The sequence below is a fragment of the Phodopus roborovskii genome, unplaced genomic scaffold (genome assembly GCF_943737965.1).
Source record: "Phodopus roborovskii unplaced genomic scaffold, PHOROB, whole genome shotgun sequence".
NCBI lineage: Eukaryota > Metazoa > Chordata > Mammalia > Rodentia > Cricetidae > Phodopus > Phodopus roborovskii.
The window spans coordinates 3133140-3159442 of record NW_026125264.1 but is presented as its reverse complement, the minus strand read 5'-3'; the positions used below and the strand labels follow the sequence as shown (position 1 = coordinate 3159442).

At 42.6% G+C, this 26303-nt stretch overlaps 1 pseudogene; it reads left to right on the top strand.

The window, feature by feature from the left end:
* Nucleotides 1-23906: 23906 nt before the first annotated feature.
* LOC127228571 (hypoxanthine-guanine phosphoribosyltransferase-like) lies at nucleotides 23907-24582 on the top strand (annotated as a pseudogene).
* The last annotated feature ends 1721 nt before the right edge of the window (nucleotides 24583-26303 follow it).

Below are 26303 nucleotides of genomic sequence, written 5' to 3'. Positions count from 1 at the left end.
TGTGTGGTTTGATGGAAAGAACTCCCAAGGAGAAGTTTCCTGTAACACCGATGGGGTCAGTTTCTTTTCTGTCTGTGTGCAGCATTATGAACATGTCCAACAATAGAAGAAAGGTGTGTGGAGGTACCACTGTGGCAGACTGGTGTGGCAGACAGTATGTGGCAAAGTGTTTGCTTTTTCTCTAGGTGTTAGCCCTAGTTTAAATCCCTGTGAAATGGGGAGATGCTTAAAAAACAAGGAATCAAACCCTCCAAGCCCCAACTCCATGGGTTAGTAAATAGAAGAGATCAGGAATAGGGAGCCAAAACAGAAAAGCAGTGTTTTATTGTGATTGTCTTTTCTCCATTACACAGTCCCACCAACCCCCTTGTTCAAATAAATAAACAAGAAAGAGTATATTGGGAGATATTTTATTTTTTCTTTCTTGAGACAGGGTCTCTTTACTTAGCTCTGGCTTCTTGGAACTCACTATGCTGACTAGGCTGGTCTTGAACTCACAGAGTTCTGCCTACCTCTGGCACAAAAGACATGCACTACCGTGCCCAGCTCTTTTTGTTTGTTTCTTTGTTTTGTTTTGTTTTGAGAAGAAACATTTTTAAAAACTCAAATCCAAAGTTTTACCTTAGGAAATTAAAAAAAGAAGAGAAAATTAACCCTAAAAATGAGTAGAAGAGATGAATTTTTAAGAGCTGGACACCGTGAAACTGACACTTGTATAGCAGAGTCAATAAAGCCACCTGGGAGACACAACGAATGAATGTCTAGCTGTGCTAAGCAGTGAAGACCCCAGATGGCCACAATATGGGCCTGAAGGGACATTGGTGTTGAGGATATTAAGTGAATGTAGTAATATACCTACAATGCTTATTAATATATGAAATGAGCCAAGTCCTTAAAAGACACACAAACAACATGATAGTGAAATAGGTTACCCAACCAATGCCATATCTGACTCAAAAGTAAATTAACAATTTCCATCGTCCATGGGAGTAATATTCAAGCCCAGATGGTTTTAGTCGAGCAGGTATGCCTCCGACCCAAATAGACAAGTTTGGGGGGAGGGAGAGATCATTAGTGACCAAGTGAGTGGACTGGGAGCTAGGAGGGATGGGGAGAGAGAGAGAGAGAGAGAGAGAGAGAGAGAGAGAGAGAGAGAGAGAGAGGATAGGTAGCTGAGCAAGCAGCACAGAAGCATTGACAGCAGCTTAAGCTGCTATCTTAAGAAGTGCCTCTGGGAAGCCAGGCAGTGGTGGTAAACACCTTTAATCCCAGCACTCTAGAGGCAGAGGTAGATGGAGCTCAATGAGTTCGATGAGGCTAGTCTGGTCCAAAACAAAACAAGACAAAAAAACCAACCAACCAACCAAAACAAAACAACAAACCCCCAAAAACAAAAAACAAAACACCTGTATCCCAGCCAGCATCCATTGCCATTCTCTGTAAAAGATACCCAGCCATGTCACCGACTACTGGAGCTGTGGACCACTTGCAAAGAGAGGAATGACCACTATAGCTGTGGGTCCCCCAACAGCTGGAGGAGTGATCACCAGAGACTCTGTCCTGCCTCCACCTGGAGGAGTGATCAAAGGAGCCACAGCCCCCAACTGCAGGAAGAGAGCACAGGCTCCACCTGTATTAATTGGAGAAAGAGATGGATAGACAACAGAGTAGCAATACAGAGCAATTCAGCACCACCAGAAACCAGTGGTTCTACAGCAACAAGACCTGAATATCCCACCCAACACAGATGAAGCAGAAGAAAACAACATTAAAAATAATGCCTGAGGGGCTGGAGAGATGGCTCAGTGGTTAAGAGCATGGGCTGCTCTTCCAGAGGTCTGGAGTTCAACTCCCAGCAACCACATGATGGTTCACAACCATCTGTAATAAGATATGGTGCCCTCTTCTGGCCTCCAGGCAAACATGCAGGCAGCATACTGTATACATAATAAATAAGTCTTTAAAAAAATGCTATGAAGATGATTGAGGCCCTTAAAGAGGAGATGAAAATTTTCCTTAAAGAAATTGAGGAAAAGACAGACAAAAATTGGAAGGAAATCAACAAATCTCTTAAAGAAAACCAAGAAAAAGCAATCAAACAGGTGATGGAAATGGTTTAAGACTTGAAAACTGAAATAGCAGGCAACAAAGAAAACACAAACTGCGGGGACTCTGGAAATGGAGAAGTTGGGTAAATGATCAGGAAGTACAGATGCAAGCATAGCCAACAGAATACAAGAGATGGAAGAGAGAATCTCAGGCATTGAAGATTCAATAGAGGAAATAGATTCATCAATCAAAGAAAATGTCAAATCCAACAAATTCTTAACACAAAATACCCACGAAATCTGGGACACCATGAAAGACTGAACACAAGAATAATAGTGATAGAGAAAGGAGAAGTCCAGCTCAAAGACACAGAAAATATATTCAACAAAATCATACAAGAAAACATTCCCAATCTAAAGAAAGATATACCTATGAACGTACAAGAAGCTTACAGAATACCAAATAGACTGAACCAAAAAAATTTCCTCATCACATAATAATCAAAACACTAAACATATAGAATAAAGAATAAAGAAAGACTATTAAGAGCTGCAAGGGGGAAAGGCCAAGTAACATTTAAAGGCAGACCTATCAGAATTACATTCGACTTCCATCAGAAACAATGAAAGCAAGAAGGTCCTGGTCAGGTGTTATGTAGACACTAAAAGACCATGGATGCCAGTCCAGACTACTATACCCAGTAAAGCTTTCAATCACCATAGATGGAGAAAACAAGATATTCCATGACAAAACCAGATTTAAACAATACCTGTCCACAAACCGAGTCCAACAGAAAGTACTAGAAGGAAGACTCTAACTCAAGGAAGTTATCTATAGCCACAAAAACACAGGCAAACACACACACACAATATCACCACCAACAAAAACAAAGATAATAGGAACTAGCAATCACCTGTCATTATTAGGCCTTAAAAGCAATGGACTCAATTCACCTATAAAAAGACACAGGCTAACAGAGTGAATACAGAAGCAGAATCCATCCTCCTGCTGCATGCAAGAAACACACCTCAACTACAAAGACAGAAATCACTTCAGAATAAAGGGTTGGGAAAAGATTTTCCAATCAAATGGGCCTAAGAAACAAGCTGGTGTAACTATCCTACTATCTAATGAAATAGACTCTGAACTAAAGTTAGTCAAAAGAGATAAAGAAGGTTATTTCACACAGGAAAAATTCATCAAGATGAAGTCTCAATTCTGAACATCTATGCCCCAATTACAATGGCACCCTCATTTGTAAAAGAAATGTTACTAAAGCTTAATCACACATCAAGCCACATGTACTCTCACCACTGGACAGGTCTTCCAGACAGAGACTTAACAGAGAAATAAAGGAATTTACAGATGTTATGACTCAAATGGGCCTAACAGTCATCTATAGAACATTCCACCCAAGCACAAAAGAATATACTTTCTTCTTGACACCCCATGCGTAATGAGCATGTTTTCCCTGCTGGTCTGGTGCCACAGCTGCGCCAGCCCCAAATAATACACTGAGACACTATATTAAATATAAAGCTGTTAGACTGTTTCTAGCATTTCTTATTGGTTAGCTCTGTCTTAAATATTAACCCATTTCTATTAATCTATGTATTTCCATGTGGTCTTATCTTACCAGAGAGAGGGGCCAGATTTCTGCTCTGTTTGTCCTACATCTTGAAACTCCTCCTCCCTCTCCCCAAAACCTCCTTGTCTCTTAGTCCCGCCTATCTTGCTTTCCTGTTGGCCAACAGTGCTTTATTCATTAACCAATAAGAGAAACATATTTACAAAATGACATCTCCCATCACCCATGGAGCCTTCTCTAAAACTGACTCAGTAACAAAGCAAACCTCAACTGATACAAAAACATTGAAATAACCCCCGTATCTTATCAAATCACCATGGCTTGAAGTTTCGAGTCAACAACAACACTAATGGCAGAAAGCCCATAAACTCATCGAAATTGAACAATGCTCAACTGAATCCCCATTGTGTTGAGGAAGAAATAAAGTAAAAAATTAAAAACTTCCTAAAATTCAATGAGAATGACACAACAAACCCAAACACGTAGGACACAATGAAAGCAGTGCTAAGAGGAAAATTCACAGCACCAAAAGCCTACATGGAGAAGCTAGAGAAATCCTGCACTAGACAATTAACAGAACAACTGAAATCTCTAGAACAAAAAGAGGTAAACTCACCCAGATGACAGGAAATAATCAAATTGAGGGCTGAAGCCAATAAAATAGAAACAAAGAATCAATGAAACCAAGAGTTGGTTCTTCAAGAAAATCAACAAGATAGATAAACCTTTATCCAAACTAACCAAAAGATAGAGAGAGGACATCCAAATCTGAAATGAAAAAGGGGACATAAAAACAGACACTGAAGAAATCCAGAGAACCATCAGGCTATACTGCGAAAAAGTGTACTCCACAAAATTTGGAAAATTCAGAGGAAATGAACAATTTTTTTTTGGATAAGTACCACATACCAAAATTAAATAAAGACCAGATAAACAAATTAAATAGACCTATAACCCCTATGGGAATAGAAACAGTCATCAAAGGTCTCCCAGCCAAAAAAGCCCAGGGACACATGGTTTCAGCACAGAATTCTACCAGAACTTCAAAGAAGAGGTAATATCGATAGTGCTCAAATTGTTCTACACAGTAGAAACAGAAGGAATATGCTAAACTCTTTTTGCTAGGCTACAGTTACCCTGATACACAACCACACAGAGACTCAACTAAGAGAATTCAGACCGATCTCCCTCATAAACATTGATGCAAAAATACTCAATAAGATACTGGTAAACCAAATCCAGGAACACATCAGAAAAATCATCCACCATGATCAAGTAGGCTTCATCCCAGAGATACAGGAATGGTTCAACATACAAAAATCCATCAATGTAATCCACCACATAAACAAAATGAAAGAAAAAAAAACCTATGTGATCATCTTGTAAGTGGATATTAGGCATAAAGTAAAGGATAACCAACCTATAGTCTACAACCCCAGAGAAGCCAGGCAACAAAGAGGAGTGTGAGAGGGAGGAGGGGGGAGGGTGGTGAGGGGATGGGGAAGAAGAAAAGGGAGTGAAGAGGTGAACATGAGGGAACAGGATGGTTGAGTTGGGGAAAGGACAGAGAGGGAGAGCAAGTAAAGAATTATATTGTTAGAGGGAGCCATTATAGGATTATCAAGAAACCTGGCACTAGGGAAATGCCCAGGAATACACAAGGATGACTCCAGATAAAACTCTAAGCAATAGTGGAGAGGGTGCCTGAACTGGCCTTCCCCTGTAATCAGATTGATGACCATCCCAATTGTCATCATAGAACCTTCATCCAGTAACTGATGGAAGCACATGCCGAGGTCCACAGTTAAACTCTGGGCAGAGCTCCCTGAGTCCAGTAGCACAGAGGGAGGAGTGATAATACCAGCAAAGGGGTCAAGAGCAGGATGGGGAAACCCACAAAAACAGCTGACTCTGAACTGATGGCTGGGGAACCTGCATAGGACAGAACTAGTCCCCCTAAATGCTGGTGACAGTGAGTGGCTTGGGCAGTTTGTGGGGCCACTGGCAGTGAGATCAAAATCTATCCCTAATGAATGAACTGGCTTTCTGGAGCCCATTTCCTATGGCGATGTATCTTGTTCTACCTAGGTTTGTGTGTGTGTGTGGGCTTGGTCCTGCCTCAACGTGGTAATGGGTCAGATTTTGTTGATTCCCTATGGGAGGCCTCACCCTCTGTGAGGAGCAAAATGGTGGCTGGGGTGAGGGGAAGGTAGGGGGAGCAGAAAGAGGGGAGGGGGGAAGCTGGGACTAGATGTAAAAAAAGAAAAGAAAGAAAGAATAAAAGCTTTACCACTAAAAATTGGTGGCGCTGGAGGACTGTTCTATTGTTATAGACATCAGGACCAAAGCAGTTCCTATAAAAGAAAACATTTAATTGTGGTCTTGTTTACAGTTTCAGAGGTATGTGGTGATATTTTGTTTATAATGTAACAAATAAAGCTTGCCTGAAGATCAGATTTCAGAGCCAACCAAACCAAAACAAAACAAAAACTAGGCAATTTCCAAAGAAGATATATGAATTTTGATAAGTGTTTAGCTATTAGCAATGAATGTAAAATAAAGCCTTAAGACACATAACCAGGCGAAAGTGGCTCACTAAGAAGATTGGTCATTGCAGGGGCTGGAGAGATGGCTTAGTGGTTCAGAGCACTCCCTGACTGCTTTTCTAGAGGACCCAGGTTCCATTCCCAGAGCCCACAAGGTGGTTCAAGACCAACTGATGCCCTCTTCTGGCCTCTGTGGGTACTGCATGCCTACTGAGCACAGACATACATATAGGCAAAGCACTGTACACACACAAATAAAAAAAAAAGTTTTAAAAATGCGGTAAAAAGATGGGAAAAATAGCAAGAAGCTGCTAGGGAAAGGTACCATGAAGCTTCTAGAAGGACATGGTTACTCTCCCCTGCAGATACCACAGAAACAAACAGTTGAAAGGTTGCAGTGTAAATCACTCTAATTTAAAGGTTTTAAATGATTACAGAAGAGTTCAAAGAGACTCGAGAGAGACACATAAAGTTAAATAAAATTAAGGAGGCATGTAAGCAAGGAATCCCACACACAGGTGGAGATGTTTGTACAAGAGTCAAACAGAAGCCTTGGAAAGGAAGATTTGATAAGAAGAGCAATGATCATGGTGCCAGGCACCATCAATAGACCAGCTCAAACAGAAGAAAGAAAAGCTGAATTTGAAGACAGGTTTTAAAAAGCATTATAATCAGACCAAAAAAAAAAAAAAAAAAAAACAAAACAAAACAACAACAATAACAAAAAACAAAACAAAACAGAAACCCCCAAATCATTACAGCTTGAAACTCCGCCGCTCCTGTTTTGAAAACCTAGTCTCTAGCTGGAAGCCCTATGTCATGAAGCTGTGGGACCTGAGAAGGCAACACCCAGATGGCTCAGTACACGGCGAGGGGTTTATCCTCTACAGGCTAAACCTGGCCTCTAGGTCCACACTCTGCTTCCTTGTCACTGTTATGTAAGGATGCTCTGTCACATACTCCCACTGCTATGACACACTGTGCTCTGCCTTCTAGAACCATGGGCCAGAGTAAGTCTTCCCCCATTTAGGTTGTTTTGTCAAGTATTTTGGTCACAATGACACAAAAGTAAGTAACACAAGAATGAAGAGATTATCAAAAACCTTTGGGAAACCATGAAATGGTCAAACAGCTGCATTTTTTTGGAATAGTAAAGGCAAGAAGAAAAAGCTAAAGGCTTAAAACAAAACCAACTCAATAAAATCATACAGAAAACCCCCCAATCTTGGGGAAAATATGGACATTTGTATGCATAATGGCTTACAGAAACCCAGCAAACATGACTACAAAAAAAATCTTACCATAATTTATTACAATCAAAACACCAAAAGTGTAAGACAGGGGCTAGGGACAGCTCACTGGAGAAGAGCATTTGCTACCATGGCAAAGGATCTGGGTTCCATCTCCAGCATCCACATGGTGGCTCACAACTGACTGTAACTACAGTTCCAGGACATGTGAAGTACTCTTCTGGCCTCTGCTAACACTGGGCATGCACACGGCACACATAAATACATGAAGGCAAAACACTAGCACAAATTAAATACAAATAAATAACTTTTTAAAAGTAGACAAAGGAAAAATTAATACAAAAGGAAAAGCATACAATCACATTTAAGGACCTTCCTATCAGATTCACAGCAGATTTCTTTGGAATTGTATTATCCAGAAGAGAATGAAATGACATAGTTCAAATACTGAATGAAAACAGCTGCCAACCAAGACTACTATACAAGGCAGGGCTAGCTTCCAGAAATGAAGAACTTTCATGACAATCACAGAATTTATGAGCATAACATTAGACTTAAAAAGATACATAAGAGAATCCTACATCCAAAGAGAATTAAAGATGAATGTATATGAAAATACAGCTGTTTTCAGAAAGGCAGATTTAAAAAATAACAATACAAAAACATCATCAAACTTCACAGGGGAAAAGAGTAGGGGAAAAAAACATCAAAGATATGTAAAACAACTCAAACAAAACACAATAGTGTTAAAATGTCCTTACCTGTCAATTATAAACTTAAATGTAAACAGACTAAATTCTCCAATTAAAAGAAACAGACCAGACAGAAGGATAAAGAATCATGATCTAACCACAAGCTGATTTCCAGAAACTCACCCCCATAGAACTATATACAGGTGAACAGTAAGACAGAAGATGGTATTCCAAGCAAATGAAAACTCAAAGTAAGAAGTAGTAGCTGTACTTACACCTAATAAAAGGAATTCTGGGACAAAAACATTGGAAGAAAAAAAGAAGGCCATCATGTAATGATTAAAGGAGCAATTCAACAAAAGATACAATTTCTACAATCTCTATGTACCTAATGCAGAGCATTCAATTCTGTGAGGCAGAGCCAAAAGTCAAGGAAGATAAACTTCGGTGCAGTAACAGTGAGGGATTTCAGCACCCCACTCTCAATAGTGGACACAGTGAACAATAGACCAAGGCAGAAGCACTAAACCTAACCCTAACCCCAACCCCAACCCCAACCCCAACCCCAACACAGGTATTTCAACACTCCACTCTCACTAGAGGACACAGTAAGCAGTAGATCAATGCAGTAACCCTAACTCTAACCTTAACTCTAACTCTAACACTAACACTAACCCAAACCCTACTTCTAACACAAACCTCAACATTAACCCTAACACTAAACCTAACCATAACACCAACCCCAAACCTAACCCTAATGGTAACACTAGCTCCAAACCTAACCCTAACCTAGCTGCAACCCTAACCCTAAACCTAATGCCAAACTTAAACTACAACCCTAGACCTAAACCTAACCCCAGTCCTAACATCAACCCTAACACTGACCCTCATCCTAAAACTAGCTCTAATCATAAACCCTAACTCTAACTCTGATACGGGATGTCCTGTATGCTCCAAATATGCATTGCTTTTATTGACTGATGAATAAAACTATCTTGGCCAATAGCCAGGCAGAATATAGCTAGGTGGGAAATCCAAACAAAGATGCAGAGAGAAGGAAGGAAGAGCCAGGAACACACCATGTAGCCACTGAAGGAGTAATATGTCAGAGCATTACTAGTAAGTCACAGCCTCATGTTAATACATAAATTAACAGAATTAGGTTAATTTATAAGAGAGAGCTAGCCAGTAATATGTATGAGATTTGGCCAAACAATTATATTTAATATTAAGCCTCAGAGTGTTATTTCATAAGTGACTATGGGAACTGACAGGTGGGTTGGAAAGAATACAATGACATAACCCTAACCCTAACTAACCCTGAGGGTTTTCAAAACTCCACACTCACTAGGAGACACAGCAAGCAGAAGATCAATGCAGAATAACAAACACTAACCCTAACCCTAATCCTAACCATAACCCTAACACTAACCCTAACCCTAACCCTAACCTAAACCTAACCCTAATACTAACCATAACCCTAACCCTAACCTAACCCTAACCTAAACCTAACACTAACCATAACCATAACCCCTAACTCCAATCCTAACCCTAACACTAGCCCTGCCTTCTAACCCTAACCTAACCCTAGCTCCAACCTAAACCCTAATCCCAACCCCAACTCTAACATGAACCCTAATTTAACCCTAGCTCTAACTCTAAACCTAATCCTAACCTTAACCCCAACCCTAACCATAACTTTAAATCAATCCCAACCACAACCCTAACACTAACCCTAGCTCCAACCAAAACCCTAACACTACCCTAACCCTAGCTCCAACATTAAACCCTAAGCCTAACCTTAAACCTAACCCTAAACCCAACCCAAACCCTAACCCCAAACACAAGCACAACCCCAATACCAACCCTAACCCTAAATCCTAACCATAACCCCAACCCCAACCTATTACTAACCCTAACAGCAATCCTAACCTTAAACCTAACCTTATCCCAAACCTAACCCTAACACCTACCCTTAACCCTAATTCCAACACTAAATCTAACCCTTAACCCCAACTCCAACCCCAACCCTAACCCTAGCTCCAACCCAACTCTAACCCTAAGTGCTGGAGATTAGGTGAACAAAACAGTTATCACAGAACCACCCAACACATACAGACATGGAGCTTTCTCTAGAATATGTCATACATTAAACTACAAAATATTGAAAATACTGAAAAATACAAAATGAAAAAGATATTCTATATATTTTCTTATCACAGTGAAATGAAACAAAATCAATAATGTCATGAAGTGAGTATATATATATGCATATATATATATATATATATATATTTTTTTTTTTTAAGAAAGAGTGTTTCACTGTGTAACCTGGTTGAGCTGGAACTCACTATGTAGACCAGGCTGGCTTCAAACTCACAGAAATCAGCCTGCCTCTGCCTCCCAAGAGCTAAGATTAAAGATGGCTAATGGTGTTAAACATCTTTCAAGTATTTGTCATTCATAACCTCCTAAGGCTAAGTGTCTATCATTGTCTTATGCTCATTTCCTACATGGGCTGATTTTAATTGCTTAATTTCCAGAGCCTTTTTTCTTGGACATAAGTTCTTTACTGTATACAGCTATGTAAGGTTTGAAGCAGGCAGCCATGTCATTTCTGGAATTTCAGCCTCATCGATCTCTTCTGACTTTACTTCAGCCACATTCTACTCCGTGCTCTTGTTAGAATACCTTGACCTTTCCTGCCTTGGGGGCTTGGCCCTCACTGTTCTCTCTGCCTGGAAGACTCTATATTTAAGTGGATCGAGTCCTCAGGACATTCGAGTTCCATTTAATGTCATTTCCTCATAGATTCCTTTCTCAACTACTCTGCCAAAAGTATCTACACATGCCAACACACACACACACACACACACACACACACACACCTCACCATAAACACACACTACACACATACAAATTTGTACCATGCCACACCTCACCATACACACTACAACAATACACATCCATACCATGCCACACCATACACACACATACCACATACACATTCACACCATACCATACACATACCACACATATACATTCATATTATATGCATTATATTATTACACTGTGGGAGCCTACAGTGACTCCATTCCATCTTGACTTAAGGTCAGAGAGTTTAAGCTTGTTCTTGCTCCTCAAGGTCAAGTGACAGGATGTTTGGCCAAAGGTTTAGCTACTTGATGTCTTGCTCTTCCAGACCAAATAACCAGATGTTTGACTTAAGGCATAGTTGCCAGATGTTTTGAGAATTAAGGAGGCGATTACGCTTGTTTGTTCCTTGAACCATGGTAAGGAAGTCTTTCCCCTCCCCTTTTGCTTTGGGTATAAAAGGGCTATGAGAAATAAATTTGGGCTGCTACAGAATTCACTGAGAGCCCTCCCGATTCTATCTTCTGCCTTTTGTCTCTTTTCCACAGTTTGGCTGGCCCCAACATTACACACACACACACACACACACACACACACACACACACACACACAAGTTGTCACCTAGTTTGTTTCTTCCCTGCTCATTCTTTTGCCCTACTGAATTCTTTCCCATACTCTGAGCTCATATTTTCTTAGCCAAGGAATGACAGCTCCGTGGTCTAAGGGACAGGAAAAAGGTCATGCATTGTTATTCTTCATCTTCCTCCTCCTGCCTTTTTTTTTTTTTTTTTTGGTACAGACTCATATGTAGCCCAGGCTGGCCCTGAACTCACTTCACAATTGAGGATGACCTTGAATTTCTGATCCTCCTACTGTTACCTACCTCCCCTGTACTGGAATGGAGCTGAAGGTTTGGGTCCTGCCAGGCCAGCTAAGCCAACTGAGCTCCATCTACAGCCTGTTCAGCCTATGCTTTTTTAAAGGCTTGACAGCTTCACACACATAAACAGTGTATCTTGATTCTATCCAACCCAATGCACCTTGCCGCACACCCCCTGCACCCCAACAGGACCTCGACCTCTCCCATTCTATTGCTTTTATTATTGCTGATCCTGTGAGTCTGGTCAGTGTTGGTCCTGGAATGCTGCCTGAGCTTTGCAGCATCTGCACCGCATACTCTGGGCACATAGAGACAACAGCCCATCTGCACCTGCAGAGCTCTCAGGCTCACAGTTGTCCTTGAGGTTATTGGTGTGTGGGAAGGTGCGCTAGAAAAAAACTCAGCTCCAACCATGACAAATATGGAGCCGAGGCAGGTGGAAGGAGAGAGGCAGGGAAGACTTCTTGGGGGCTCGATCTGCACTGTCCACAGAGACGCAGGCTTGCTGGCCCCTTGCCAGAGGATATCCAGAGCTGACCCTGAACGCTGGATGAACTGCTTTCAGTGTTGACCTGCAAAGGCAGTCTGGGTGGTGCAACACTCTGCGTGCCTTTTCGGATTTATTGCCCGTGACTAGGCCCTACCTCGGTCGTTAAAACCAAAAGCAGTCCGAGTCTCCCCAGCATGGTCAGTATGCTGCTGCCTCGCTCCTCAACCCTCTCAGGACACATTAAGCTCTGTTTCCTGACCTTAGCTGTCCTTGTGGTCGTGGCTCACACTTCCCCAGGTAACCAAAGGGTGGTAGGAAGGGGAAGGGAGCGTTACAGTCTGCCCACAGGATCTTTGAGAAAATGCACCCTGTAGGGGCTGCTGAGGTCTGGTGAGAGAGAGAGCCACGATATGCTTGTGTCTTTGGGCCTGGGATGTAGCTAGGTGATAGAGTTGCCTGGGGAACGAACATGTGTGAGGCTCTGAGCTCAACCTGAAGTGCTGGGAGGAAGGAGAGGAAGGAAGGAAGAGGGAGTGGATGGTGGGAGGGATGGGGAGAAGGGGAAGAGGGGAAGGAAGGAGGGAAGGAGGAAGGGAGGGAGGAAGAAAAGAAGGGAAAGGGAGAACAGGGGTCCAAGAAGGGAGGAAAGAGAGGAGGGAGAGAACAGGAGGGAGGAGAGGAGAGGAGAGAGAGGAGAGGAGAGGAGAGGAGAGGAGAGAAGGAATACAGGACTGAAGAGGGGATGCGGGAGAAGGGAATAGAGGAAGGTAGGGGGCATTAGGAGGAGGGAGAAGAGAAGAGGGGGGAGGGCAGAGGGTGGGATGTGCTTTCTTATGGGCTGCCTGTGGCCAGTGATGCTTCTCTTTAGGGGGTCTGGAGAATGCAAGCAGAGAGCAAACATGGGCCTTGACAAAGGTCCCACCACGTCATCAATGCCTCTGCTTCCAGTGTCTCCCGTCTGATCCCAGTCTCTCACTCCACTGGTACCGTGCCTTACAGCAGCCAGTGTATTGACTTCATCACTCCTGTGAAGCAAGAAAAGGAGGCATCTTGCTCTCAGAATACATGGTGGGAAATGTATGGGTGGACGTTGGGTGCCTGCAGGTTCATAGTAGGCTAAATGCATGGAGCTGTTGTCAGGTCAGGAGAGTCTGGATTTCAGATTGAACATGTGTGTAGCAGCCACAGATCATCAGAGTCTCCACAAACTAAAGTTTTATTATTAATAATTATTTGGGACAGGGTCTAACTACATGTCCCTGGTTGTCCTGGAATTTGCTATGTAGAACAAGCTGTCCTTGAACTCTGACATCCACCTGCTTCTGCTTTCCAAGTTCTGGGATTAAAGGCATGTGCCACCACGCCTGGTACCACCTTATTTTTTGAGACAACACTCTCTAAACCTGGAACTCAGAGATGGGCTGAGCCAGTGAGCCTGTTTCTACTCCCCCACTGATGGGGTTACGGATGTGGGCACTGGCTGCCCACACTGACATCCTCATGCTTATGCCCCAAGTACTTCACCCACTGAGTCATCTCCCCACCCCAAGTGTATGAGTCTTTGTTGTATCATTTGCTGTTGGGTCAACTTTACAAGGTGAAGGTCTTTGTCAATCATTTGTTGGTTGTTCCAGAGAAAAGGGGGGAGGGGAGGAAGAAAAAGTCTATTCTTGGTTGGCATCGACTGCAAACTGGGTTAAATTCTGGAGAGAATGATTAGGGCAGAGGAGGGTGCCACAGTTATGAGACACTTCAGAGAATGCGAGCGCAAGGACTCATGGAACACTGACACGGAAAGGTAAGTTGACATGAGCTTGGTTTCCCCAGTTAGATTGCCCTGGTGAGAGAGAGCTCCAGCTTACTTCCTAGGAGGGGACTTGGGGAAAGGCAAACAGAGAGAATTTACACTGGGTTGGTATCAACACTCACTGACCCCACTGTTCTCACTGGCCTGCCAGCATCCCCAGGGTATGCAAGTGTGTCCTCTTCACATGGCTCAAGATTCCTCTCTGTTCATTTTCATAGACGGATGGCTCAAAACATGCTTTTACGGGCTGGGAAAATGCAGACATGACTGCAAGACAAGTGAGAAGAAGAAAGAGAGATGTGGGGACTTCACTTTTTGCTGTATTCCAATATCAAAGTCGAAACTGCACACCTTACCCCCAGCCAAACAGCGGACAAAAACCGGTATGTATCCACTTTAGGCTTCCAGCTTCAGAGCTTCAACAGTCATCATGACAAACCAGTGACACATGCAATGCCCTGTGCTAATCTTCAGTCATTGCTGGGGCTTCACAGGGTTCATTAGTCAATGTTCACTGCAAGGACTCTAAGGTGCAGATCCACAGGGCATCTACATAAGCAAGCACCCAGTGCTAGGATTGACCCGAGCACTGAGGGAAAGGAGTTAACTCCAGCTATCAGTCCATCCTCTAGCAACTTGCTAGGTTGGACCAATAATATCAGTTGATAATATCGGTTCCTGTAGCATAAGAACTTGGTGGCATCTAATTCCTGTATCCCTGAGCCTCTGATCAGATGCTTCCAGGTCCCTGAAAATTACAGGTGAATGTAAATTGCACTTTGGCTGCAGATTCTTATGTGATGTTTCATCCTAGAGAGACAGGATGGGCCGATAGGATCCAGAAAGTCTCCTCTTACCTCTTTAGCTTAGTGTTTTGTCCCAGGCTTGCTTTATAGCCTTTCAGAATTGATTGCTTACTCTCCCCAGTCCCAAAGTCTCTAATCACAGAGGACTGTCCAAAGATGGTCATGTCCAATGACCATGCTGAAATTTTATTATGTGCAAGGAACAAATATGATGCCTTTTTCCGAGAAGAGGAAATGAAGTTGCATGTTTGAAGGGGTTAACCCTATGAGGCACAGACAGTCCTTCCAGCTACTTCTCAATGCACTTTCCATCATTTTACATCACATGTCCCTTGCTCCACTGTAACCCTACAAGGATGAATTTCACGGGATATCCTTGGGCTATCTAGAGAGTGTAGTCAATGGCTGCAACACCCTGCTCTTGGGCTCAGAAGCTATACATGGTTGGGCCTGGTTATTACTTGAATGGCAGAATGAACTAGAGACTGGATCTTGAGTTGTCTAACTCTTAGAGACTTGCAGTGGTGTTATAGCCCAGATGAGCTTGGGGAAGTGGGCCAGATTCCCCAAAATACCAATAAAATACCTAGAGTTGTCCGATGAGGTGGAAGCCATGTTGAAATAATTGACAGGATGAGTCCAGAGGCAATGCATAGGGCAGATAGCCCTGCCTGAGGCCAGTGACAGCAGGATGGACATTGAGTAGACAGAGAGGGACTTCCTAGGTTAGCATGTGCAAGCCTTGGCCCTATTTTTTGCCTCTATTTATTGTATCCAGACTCCAAAGGCATATGGAACGTTTGCATGCTCGGTTTCCAAGGTTATTGTGGGGTGTTAATGTACTGGGCTCCCCATTCTTGTCCTATACTGGTGACCTTCTATCTTTAGCAAGATCCTTGGGAACAAAAAGAGGATGTTTTGGACACATGTCATTGGGTGTCCTACTTTTCCTAAGGAACACACACTGTTTCAACATGTCTCTAGACTCACAGTTACAAAGAAGCAAGGAGGGTGTAGAGGAAATCCGGAGGCTGAGCCTCCTGACCAACTATAGCTTCCACTCATCTCTGAAAGGGAAGTAAAATGAGATTGTTAGGGTGGGACCTAACACTCTTTGATTAGTGTTCTTGTGAGAGGAGGGTCAGACCTAATTATTTGCAAACAATTTTGACACACAGGAGGGTCTTGTAAGATCCTGGGAGATCCTGGCCATCGGTGAGCCAAGGAGAGATGCTGAAGAGAACCAACTCTACCGATATTTGCACTTTGGACTTTGTCCCCAAAATTGTGAGAAAATAAACTTCTGTTGTTCAAATCACCCAGATTGTGGCACTTTTAATGATAGTCCTGGTAAACAAATGCAAACATTCTATGACATTTGTATCCTAAAGGTTGCCCTGAAATCCAAATCTGAAGTTTGAAGTTGTGCTTCAAAAAATTTTTTTTAAAAAGTGGGTTTGGGGAGATGGTTCAGTTGGAAAGGGCTTGCTGTGCAAGCCTGAGGCAGCTCACATTTGATTCTCAGAACTCACATAGAAAAGCTGGGTGCAGTCAGTCCTGGTGTTGGGGGGCAGGAATGAGAGGCTCACTGGATGGCCAGCTTGCCTACTTGAGTTCCAGGCTAGTGGGAGATCTAGGCTCAAAAAAGAATTAGAAGGTGGCTTAGGTAGCAGGACTGAGGAGTTAGCTAGATAAGAAGTGGTCATGGCTCGCTCCTTTGTGTCTCTGATCTTTCAGCATTTACCCCCATACCTGATTCCAGGTTTTTATTATTTATTCACATCACTAGAGGCACACACAGAATGCCCAGTGTGTACCCATGGTGGCAGTGCACGGATCCAGGGTATTTAGGAAATACACTTGCATCAATGGTGCCACATATTTAATTACACTAGTGATTTATACAATATTTATAATTTGTATAATTAGATAATAAAATAACATTTAATTACTTACTAAAGGCTTAATGATTTTACGGACATTCCATGTGTGATAATTTTATCATCACAAAAACCTTAGGAACTTGGCACTGTTGTGTCTTCCATTGTAAAAGCTGGTTGGAGGGACTGGAGAGAGGGTTCTGTGGTTCAGAGCACTGGCTGCTCTTCCAGGGGGCTGGAGTTCAATTCCCAGCCCCTACATGGTGGCTCACAACCATTGGTGACTCCAGGGTATCATCTGGCCTCCGTAGGCACTAGGTACTCATGTGGTACAAAGATGTGCATGCAGGCAAAATACCCATTCAGCATCAAATAAATCATACCACAGCAACACTTGAACACAAACAAAAACCCCAGACAACAACAACAACAAAAACCTGGATGGGCAAAGAACAAAGAACTCCCATAGACATGTTGCCAAAGAAATAAATTAATGGGCACTGATGACGTAAGAAGATGCTCCTGGGAGTCAGGAGGATGGTCCATGGGTAACATGCTTGCTGTGGAAGCCATATGAAAAGTGGGCTATGACAGCATAAGTCTGAAACCCCAGTGTTAGAGAGGCAGAGACAGGCAGATCCCCAGGGTTCAAAGGCTGTGTGCACTATCTAAATCCACAAACTCCAGATCAGTGAGGGATCTTGACCCCAAAAATAAAGTGGAGAGTAATGGGAGAAGACACCAGACATTGACTTTCGACCTCAGCAGGTGCATGCACAGGTGAGCATGAACACACTCACACATGTGCACACACTAAACACATACATGTACACACACTCACCATCATTACCTGAAAGAGAAATCCAATTCTAAACAACAGTGAGCCATCATATACTTCTGAGAATGCATGTTCTTTCAAAACAAGAGTAACAAATGTCAAGAATGGACAGGGACTTTAACGCCACTGGTAGGAATAGGAGGTGGTTGCAGTGGCTATGGAAGACAGTACACAGAGTGGCAATTACTCAAAGAGTTATACCTCAAGTTCCCTTCCCAGGCATATTCCCCAAAGAGCAGATGTTTCAAGCCCATGTTCACAGTGCCATTAGCCATAGCAGTCAGACCTGTCACTCACTACTGGCTGGAGGGATTTGCAAAGTGTTGTGTGAGTGTGTGGTAGAATACTGGTTAGCCTGTAAAGGAAGGGACTCAGGCATCACTGCGCCTCAGAGACACTGGAACTATCCCTGCACTGCAGTTTAATGCTTAGATGGCTTTTTTCCTTCACAAATCCGTGTGTGTGTGTGTGTGTGTGTGTGTGTGTGTGTGTGTGTGTGTGTGTGGTGCATGTATGTGTTGTACATGTTGGAGTGCAATGTGTGAATGGATACCCATGCACATGTGTGCTTGCAGAAGCAAGCCCTTGATGTCAGGTGTCACTGTCTCAGTCACTCTCCGCTTTATATAATGAGGTGAGGTCTCTCACTTGGATTCAGCCCACCAACTTGGCTAGCCTAGCCAGCCAGTTTGATCCAGTTATCCCCTATCCTTGCCTCTCAAGCTAGGGTGCTGGGAATCCAAACTCAGTTCTCACACTTGTGTGGTAAGTTCTTCACCCACTGAACCACCTCCCCAGTCCTACTGGATGACTTTCTCCCACTGTCAAACCAACAGAATCACTTAAAAATCTTGGAATCTCAACACATCTACGGTAAGAATCAAATAATTCTGGGCATAGTGCAAATACATGGTACTTTTAGGTAGCAAGCTAAATATCAGCAGGCTTGAAGGCATTAGGGCCCGACTCTCCTCTCATAACCATTGACTTGTAAAACCAAGAATAGTAGCAGCAAGACTAACTGGTTAGTGGATGGGCTCCAAGTCTTATCACCAGCCGTGGGAAGAGACATGACATCCTGAACTGCCCTGAAGGCCGTTAGTTGATAACTATCTGAGCCTAGTTCCATGAATCTAAACATAAAGTTCCTACCTAGCCTCAGGTTTTATGTGTCTTTGTTCACCCTCATGGGTGCCAGTTCAAATGCCTGTCAATCACCTGGACAGCAAAATGCTCCTCCAGAAAGCTGCCCTTTCTATAGCCTTCAGAGAGAGTATAAACTTACCTAAAACTGGAGGTTAGCTTCGTGGTCTTTCCGGTCACTGTCAACTCTCATCCTGTGCAAGTCCTCTGCTCGTCATTGCCCCCTTTAGCCATTGCTGTTTGGCATCCCTCACGTGATCTCATACTCTGTAATAATCTGTATCCACCTTCCACTCTCCATCCGGTGTGTCTCCTCTGCATTATTTTAGCAAAGATCGAAAGGACTCAAGAGCCAAGGGGATATCAGAGTGAGAGGCCAGCAGCACTATGGGACTCTTCTAAGCTAAGACAGGGAGTCCCCCGGAGCAAGACCTCTAGGGACCTGTCCAGAAATGAGCATTTTCCCCACAAGGTTTAGCATGAGAAAGTTAGGAGCGCTGTATGGTGTCTGCATGCCGGAGGACTGCTTCATGCTATGCCACGCTCTCAAACAGGTAGTGATCTCGGCCTTAGAGAACTGCATCTGTTACACCTAGCCCATTATACGCCACAAGGAAGGAGAGAGACAATACTTATGGGCTCTAGAGATTTTATAAATCACCACATAAGTGGGCACTGCAGTACAAGGACTTGAGAGCCTTGTTTCTTTTCATAACCCCCGAGCAGGGGCAGAAACACGACTTATAAACATTAAAAAAAAAAAAAAATACAAGCATTTGTTGCCAAGTCACAGTCACAGTTTTGACTAATCAGAAATAAAAAATCAGGAACTTCCCTTGATACATCATTGTCAGTCAACATACAATGTAAGACTTTGAGTCCAATCAATCAGATTCAACATACAATGTAAGCCTTTGAGTCCAATCAATCAGATTCATTTGCTCTTTCTGTTAAGAAGAGCCATAATGTTTCAAAAGAACTAAAGATGAGTAACCATCTGTATGGTTTAGGGAGGAGGTTGGTCAGCCATTGGAAAGTTCTCAGCTCCACTGGGGCTCAGGAACCTGAACTTTATTTCACCCTTCAGATAAAATGGAGTCTGAAGTCAAAATGGCGGTGCCCAGGCCAAAGAGCTTTTGCCTGCTCCCGTCACATCACGTCAATCTTTGAAATTCTTGCAAATCAGGAATTGCAAATGGGACTCTGTTTCTACAGTAAATCAAAGAGTTTGACGAAATCCTACAAACATCAGTGACAACCGATGGCTTCCTGTCTCCAGCATTTTGAAGGAGGGGAATGAATTACTCTTATCCTGAAGAAATCATTTGGCTAAGTTAAATCAAGCCAGTGTCTTGTTGCTAATTCTATGAAAAACTAAGATTGACTTCCTGTAGTAAGCATGGTGTTTCCGCTAGTGCAGCCTATCTCTGGGTTCTCCAGCTGGAAGGTAAACCTTTATTCCATGGGCTCATCACACCATCCTGTGGCCTCGTGGTGGAATGGATAATACTCCCGAGGTGGTGTCTGGTAGATAGATATGAAAGCAGCATAGTCTTCCAGCAGGAGGCAGGAGGACTGGGAGTTGGAGGGCAGCCTGGACTGTATAGTAAGGCCCTGACTCAAAAACACAAACAAAATAAAAAGTCGAGGATCTTGATCCTACAGAATTTTGTTCCATGAAGTCTTTCCACCTGTCTGTAATGTTCAGACCTGAGTCTGTGGTTAATATTTAAAGACAATAGAACATTTCAAACCTTTCCCACAGACAGAAATAAGTACTGCTTGAATACTAAATAATGCATGAAATACCACCTAGCATTGGGTTTGAGGATGCAACAGTTGGAAGGAATTGTTAATTAACCAAACTGAGCATAATTACACTCAAAGTAGATCCCAGGAGGCTCCAACTGTTAATCTTTCACAGCTCTTGCAGTCTCTTAGTTTAACAAAACTGAAGACAGATATAAAGATGAGGAAAAATACGTAGGCCAAAACAGTAGGGCTGATTTCTACAAAAGTCCAAAACATGTTATTTTTTGGTTGATTTGTTTTGATTTTCTTTTAGATGGGCTTGTGGGAGAGAATGGCTTGCTGGTGAAGTGCTTGCTAGGCAAGCATGAAGACAAGATCAACCCCCAGTTCCTACATAAAAGCCAGGAGTGCCTGCAGTCCCAGTGCTGGGAAGACAGAGCCAGGAGGATCCCTGGAGCTAGCTGGCCAGCCAGTCCAGATGAATTGGTGAACACCAGGTTCTGAGAGAGACCCTGCCTCAGACACTAAGGAGAAGAGTGAGTGCAGAAGACATTGGCTTCTTGTCTACATATACACATGCATGTGTGCCCTTACAACACATGCATATACATACCAACACACACACACACACACACACACACACACACACACACACACACTTATCCTGTTTAAAATCTAGTAATTCGTTGTACACTTCCAGGAGAACTGAATGAGATAAATCCCCTGTTACAGCTACTAACACCAGTCTCTTTTATTTGCACAGTGGGTTCTTCTATCGCAGGAAACCATTACAGAAGACTCAGATTAGGGTCATGGCTGGGGTCAGTGGGGTGGCAGGGAAGATTATATATTGTGTTGAAAAGAAGCAGAACCAGTGCCATCGTTGCAAATCCTTATACAAATACTGGGGTGGTAGTGCAGGGGCTCTTCCAGAGGATCAGAGTTCAGTTCCCAGCAACTGAAACTCCATTTCTTTCTTCCGGCCTCTGAAGGAACTTACAGATGTGCACACACACTCATACACTTGCATTTTAAAAACAGTTTGGGCTATCTCTTTTCTTGCTCTCCTCTATCCTTCCCCCGACTCAGTATTCCTGATCCCACATGTCCTCCTTGCCCCTGTCTTATCCTCTACTCTTTCTCCTACCTCCCTCCTGTCTTCCCTCTCTCCCCCCAACCCCTGTGCTCCCAATTTGCTCAGGAGCCCTTGTCCCTTTCTCCTTCTTGGGGGACCATGTATGTCTCTCTTAGGATCCTCCTTGTTTCTTAGCTTCTCTGTAGGTGTAAATTGTAGGCTGGTGATCCTTTGCTCTATGTCTAAAATCCATATATGAGTGAGTACTTACCATTTTTTTTTTTTTTTGTGACTAGGTTACCTCACTCAGGATGGTTTCTTCTGGTTCAATCAATTTGCCTGCCAATTTCAAGATTTCATTGGTTTTTTCCCCCTCTGAGTAGTACTCCATTGTGTAAATATACCACTGATGGGAGACGTCATTCTGTAAATATGTTCCTCATACTGGTTAATGAATAAAGCACTGTTGGCCAATAGGAAAGCAAGATAGGCAGGACTAGGAGACAAGGAAGATTCCAGGAAGGAGTAGGGAGGAGTTCCAAGATGGTGGACTGAGTGAGCAGAACTCCAGCCGCCCTCTCCCATAAGATAAGACCACGTGGAAGTACTTAGATTAATAGAAGTGGGTTAATAATTAAGACAGGACTAGCCAATAAGAAACTAGTACCTGGCCAACAGCATTATATCAAATACAGCGTGTCTATGTGTTATTTGGGGCCGGACAAGACCAGCGGCAGGCGGAAAAACCTACTCCTTACATACCACATTTTCTTTATCCATTCTTTGGTTGAGGGGCATCTAGGTTGCTTCCAGGTTCTGCCTGGCTATTACAAATAATGCTGCTATGAACATAGTTGAACAGATGTCCTTGTGTTGTGAATGTGCATCCTTTGGGTATATGCCTAAGAGTGGAATTTCTGGATCTTGAAGTAGAATGAATTTCATTTTCCTGAGAAACCACCATGCAAATACCTTAATAGAGGGAGCTATTATAGGTTTAAAGAGAAATCTGGCACTAGGGAATTGTCCAAGATCCAAAAGGATGACCGCAACTAGGAATCTAAGCAATAGTGAAGAGGCTACCTTAAATGCCCTTCCCTTATAATGAGATTGATGACTACCTTAAATGCCATCCTAGAGCCTTTATCTCATAGCTGATGGAAACAGAAGCAGACACCCACACTAAACACTGAGCTGAATTTCTGGAATCCAGAGAGAAAGGAGTGATGAGCAAAGGGGTCAAGACCATGCTGGCACAGAAACAGCTGACTTGAGCAAATGGGAGCTTACAGACCCCAGTCTGACAGCTGGAGAACCAGCACAGGACTGAACTAGGCCCCCTGAATGTGGGTGTCAGTTAGGAGGCAATCTATGGAGCCTTTGGCAGTGGAACCAGTATTTATCCCTAGTGCACTAATGGACCTTGGAAGCCCGTTCCCATAAAGGGGTCAGCCTCTCTCAGCTTAGATACACAGGGGAGGGCCTAGACCCTGCCCCAAATGATGTGATAGAGTTTGATGATCCCCTATGGAAGGCCTCACCCTCCCTGGGGAGTGAATGGGGGTGGGATGGGGGATTGGTGGGGAACATGGGAGGATGGGAGGGAGAGGGAACGGGGATTGATATATAAAATAAGACTTTCTAATATGAATAAAAATTTATAAAATAAAAAAACAGTTTTCCAGTTTTAGAATAATTTAACACATAAATCCTTCCCTTAAATCAAATCTTCCCCCCTTTTTTTCCACATGTGATGATGCATGTCATTAATTAGGAGGCAAAGGCAGGTGGGTCTCTGTGATTTTTGAGACTGGCCTGGAAATTCCAGCCAATCATATCCTTAAACGGAACCAAGTATGGTGTGTGTGTGTGTGTGTGTGTGTGTGTGTGTGTGTGTTAAAACCATGTGACTTTGTTGTTGTCCCCTCCCCTCTTTTACATGCTGGGGATTAGATTAAGGTTTAGTGCATGCTAGGCAAGTATTATATAACCAAGCTATATTGTTACTGCTTTAGAAACCTAATAGTCACAATTTAAAATAGCTAATTGACAGTGCTTGTGCTAACAACTTTAAAAAAAAATAACTCTTATTAAAATACATAAACTATACTTAGTAAAATTCACCAGTCAGAAGTTTACAGCCTGGGAAGCTTGTTGGGTTTATCTGGCAGCTTTCCCGTGCTTTAGCGCCTCCTCTGCTGGCTTACTTCTCAGACTGCTTTCCGAGCCCACCGATTCTGTCATGGCGACCCGCAGTCCCAGCGTCGTGATTAATGATGATGGACCAGGCTATGACTTAGATTTATTTTGTATACCTAATCATTATGCTGAGGATTTGGAAAAGGTGTTTATTCCTCATGGACTGATTATGGACAGGACTGAAAGACTTGCTCGAGATGTCATGAAAGAGATGGGAGGCCATCACATTGTGGCCGTCTGTGTGCTGAAGGAGGGCTATAAAATCTTTGCTGACCTGCTGGATTACATTAAAGCACTGAATAGAAATAGTGATAGATCCATTCCCATGACTGTAGATTTTATCAGGCTGAAAAGCTACTGTAATGATCAGTCAACAAGGGACATAAAAGTCATTGGTGGGGATGATCTCTAAACTTTTACTGGAAAAACTGTCTTGATTGTTGAAGATACAATTGACACTGGTAAAACAACGCAAACTTTGCTTTCCTTGGTCAAGTGGTACAACCCCAAAATAGTTAAGGTTGCAAGCTTGCTGGATTTTGTTGGATTTGAAAAGGACCTCTGGAAGTGTTGGATATAGGGCAGATTTTGCTGGATTTGAAATTCCGGACAAGTTTGTTGTTGGATATGCCCTTGACTATAATGAATACTTCAGGGATTTGAATCATGTTTGTGCCATTAGTGAAACTGGAAAAGCCAAATATAAAGCCTAAGATGAGAGTTCAAGTTGAATCTGCAAACATGAGGAGTCCTATTGAAGTTGCCAGGAAAATTAGCAAGCATTCTAGTTCTACAGCTTTTTGCATGGACCTTTTAAGAATGTTATGGCTTCTTTATTTCTAGAAATGTCAGCTGCTGCATTCTTGAACTTTTTATTTGCACTATGAGCCTATAGGTCAACTATAGATTGTCACTTACCTTGTGAGCAAAATAAATCTCTTAAATTACCACTATTAAAAAATGCTGAGATTGTATCTGTAAGAAGCATTTAAAGAGGAGATACATTAGTTTTTTAATTGGTATTTTAATTTTTATATATTCAGGAAAGAAAGATGTGATTGAATATTGTTAATTACACCACCATGTATTTAGAACAGTGTGAAGCGCTCAGTTTTGTGTCAGTGACCATCTAAGAAGTTCTGTCCAGTGGAATAAACATGTTTCAGCAGGCTTGGCTGTATTCCCCACTTGGATTATTTCAGTGAGTCATTGTCAACAGTTCCCTTTAAATGCAAATAAGTAAATTCTATAAATTAAAGAAGAAGAAGTTTACAGCCTGGGAACTGCCCACTGTGAGCACACCTGTGGAGTTTCCACTAAGGTCAAAAGACAGAAGTATTTGTTACTGAGAACCCTTGACTTTGCCCTTGCCTTGTAACTACCCACAGTTCTCCTTTCTCAGTTAGCCATTCTGACTTCAAGCCTGACCCCATGGGTTTTCCTGATCCTGACTCTCCAACTCAAGATGCTTTCAAGATATGTTGTGTGGAGTGAGCCAGTGTCCAACTGGTTTTGTTACTATATAGCATCCCATGACCATCATGAATTCACATGTGCTGACCACAGACACTGGTGTCTCTGAAGCTTGTGGCCATTAAAAATACATCCAGTATAAGCCCCCTTGCTCATGACTTTTTCTGAACTTGTATGAGCATCTTTATGGGGGATGTGACAGGTCTTACATAAAGGTACTCAACTTTTGTACCTGTTACCAAGTAGTTTCTCAAAGTGATGCCCTGTTTTAAGGCACACCCACTGATGCTCCCTTTTGGTCAGACCATCTTAGTTTTAGCCACTTTGTGATGGGGGCAGTAGTAGCTTACTGTGGTTTTAGTGTGTGTTTCCTTAATGGCCAATAAAATTAAGAGGACTTTCTATATTTATTGGCCATTTGGATGTTCAATCTAAGACTTCTGAGTTCTTGAGGTGAATGTTTTGAGTTCTTTTGCCAGTTAATAAAAATTCTTGGTGTCTGGGACTGGAGAGAAGGCTCAGGATTTAAGGCTGCTTGCCGATCTTCCAGGGAACTAGAATTTAGTTCCTAACCACCATGTCAGGCTGGTCACAACCACCTGTAACTCTAGCTCCATTACTTAATATCTACATCATTTAAATAATTAAGATAGTTGTAAAATAAAAACTATGCTTAAAATATTCTTGGCATATTCAAAATGCCCTCTACTGGTCTCCCTGGGCACTGACATGCACACGCACATATGCATACAAGCACACACACATTTCAAAAAGTAAAGAGGAATTCAAAGTTGGGGGCAGTAAGGATGTGAGAGGAGTTGGGGGAGGAGCTGGAGATGAATGTTATCAAATCCACTGTATGAAATTCTCAAAGAATCAATAAAATATTTTTAAGTAAAAGTAAAGTTCTTAATGGCTTCAAAAATTCAAGATCTTTATTGGTTATATGCTTTAAAATGGA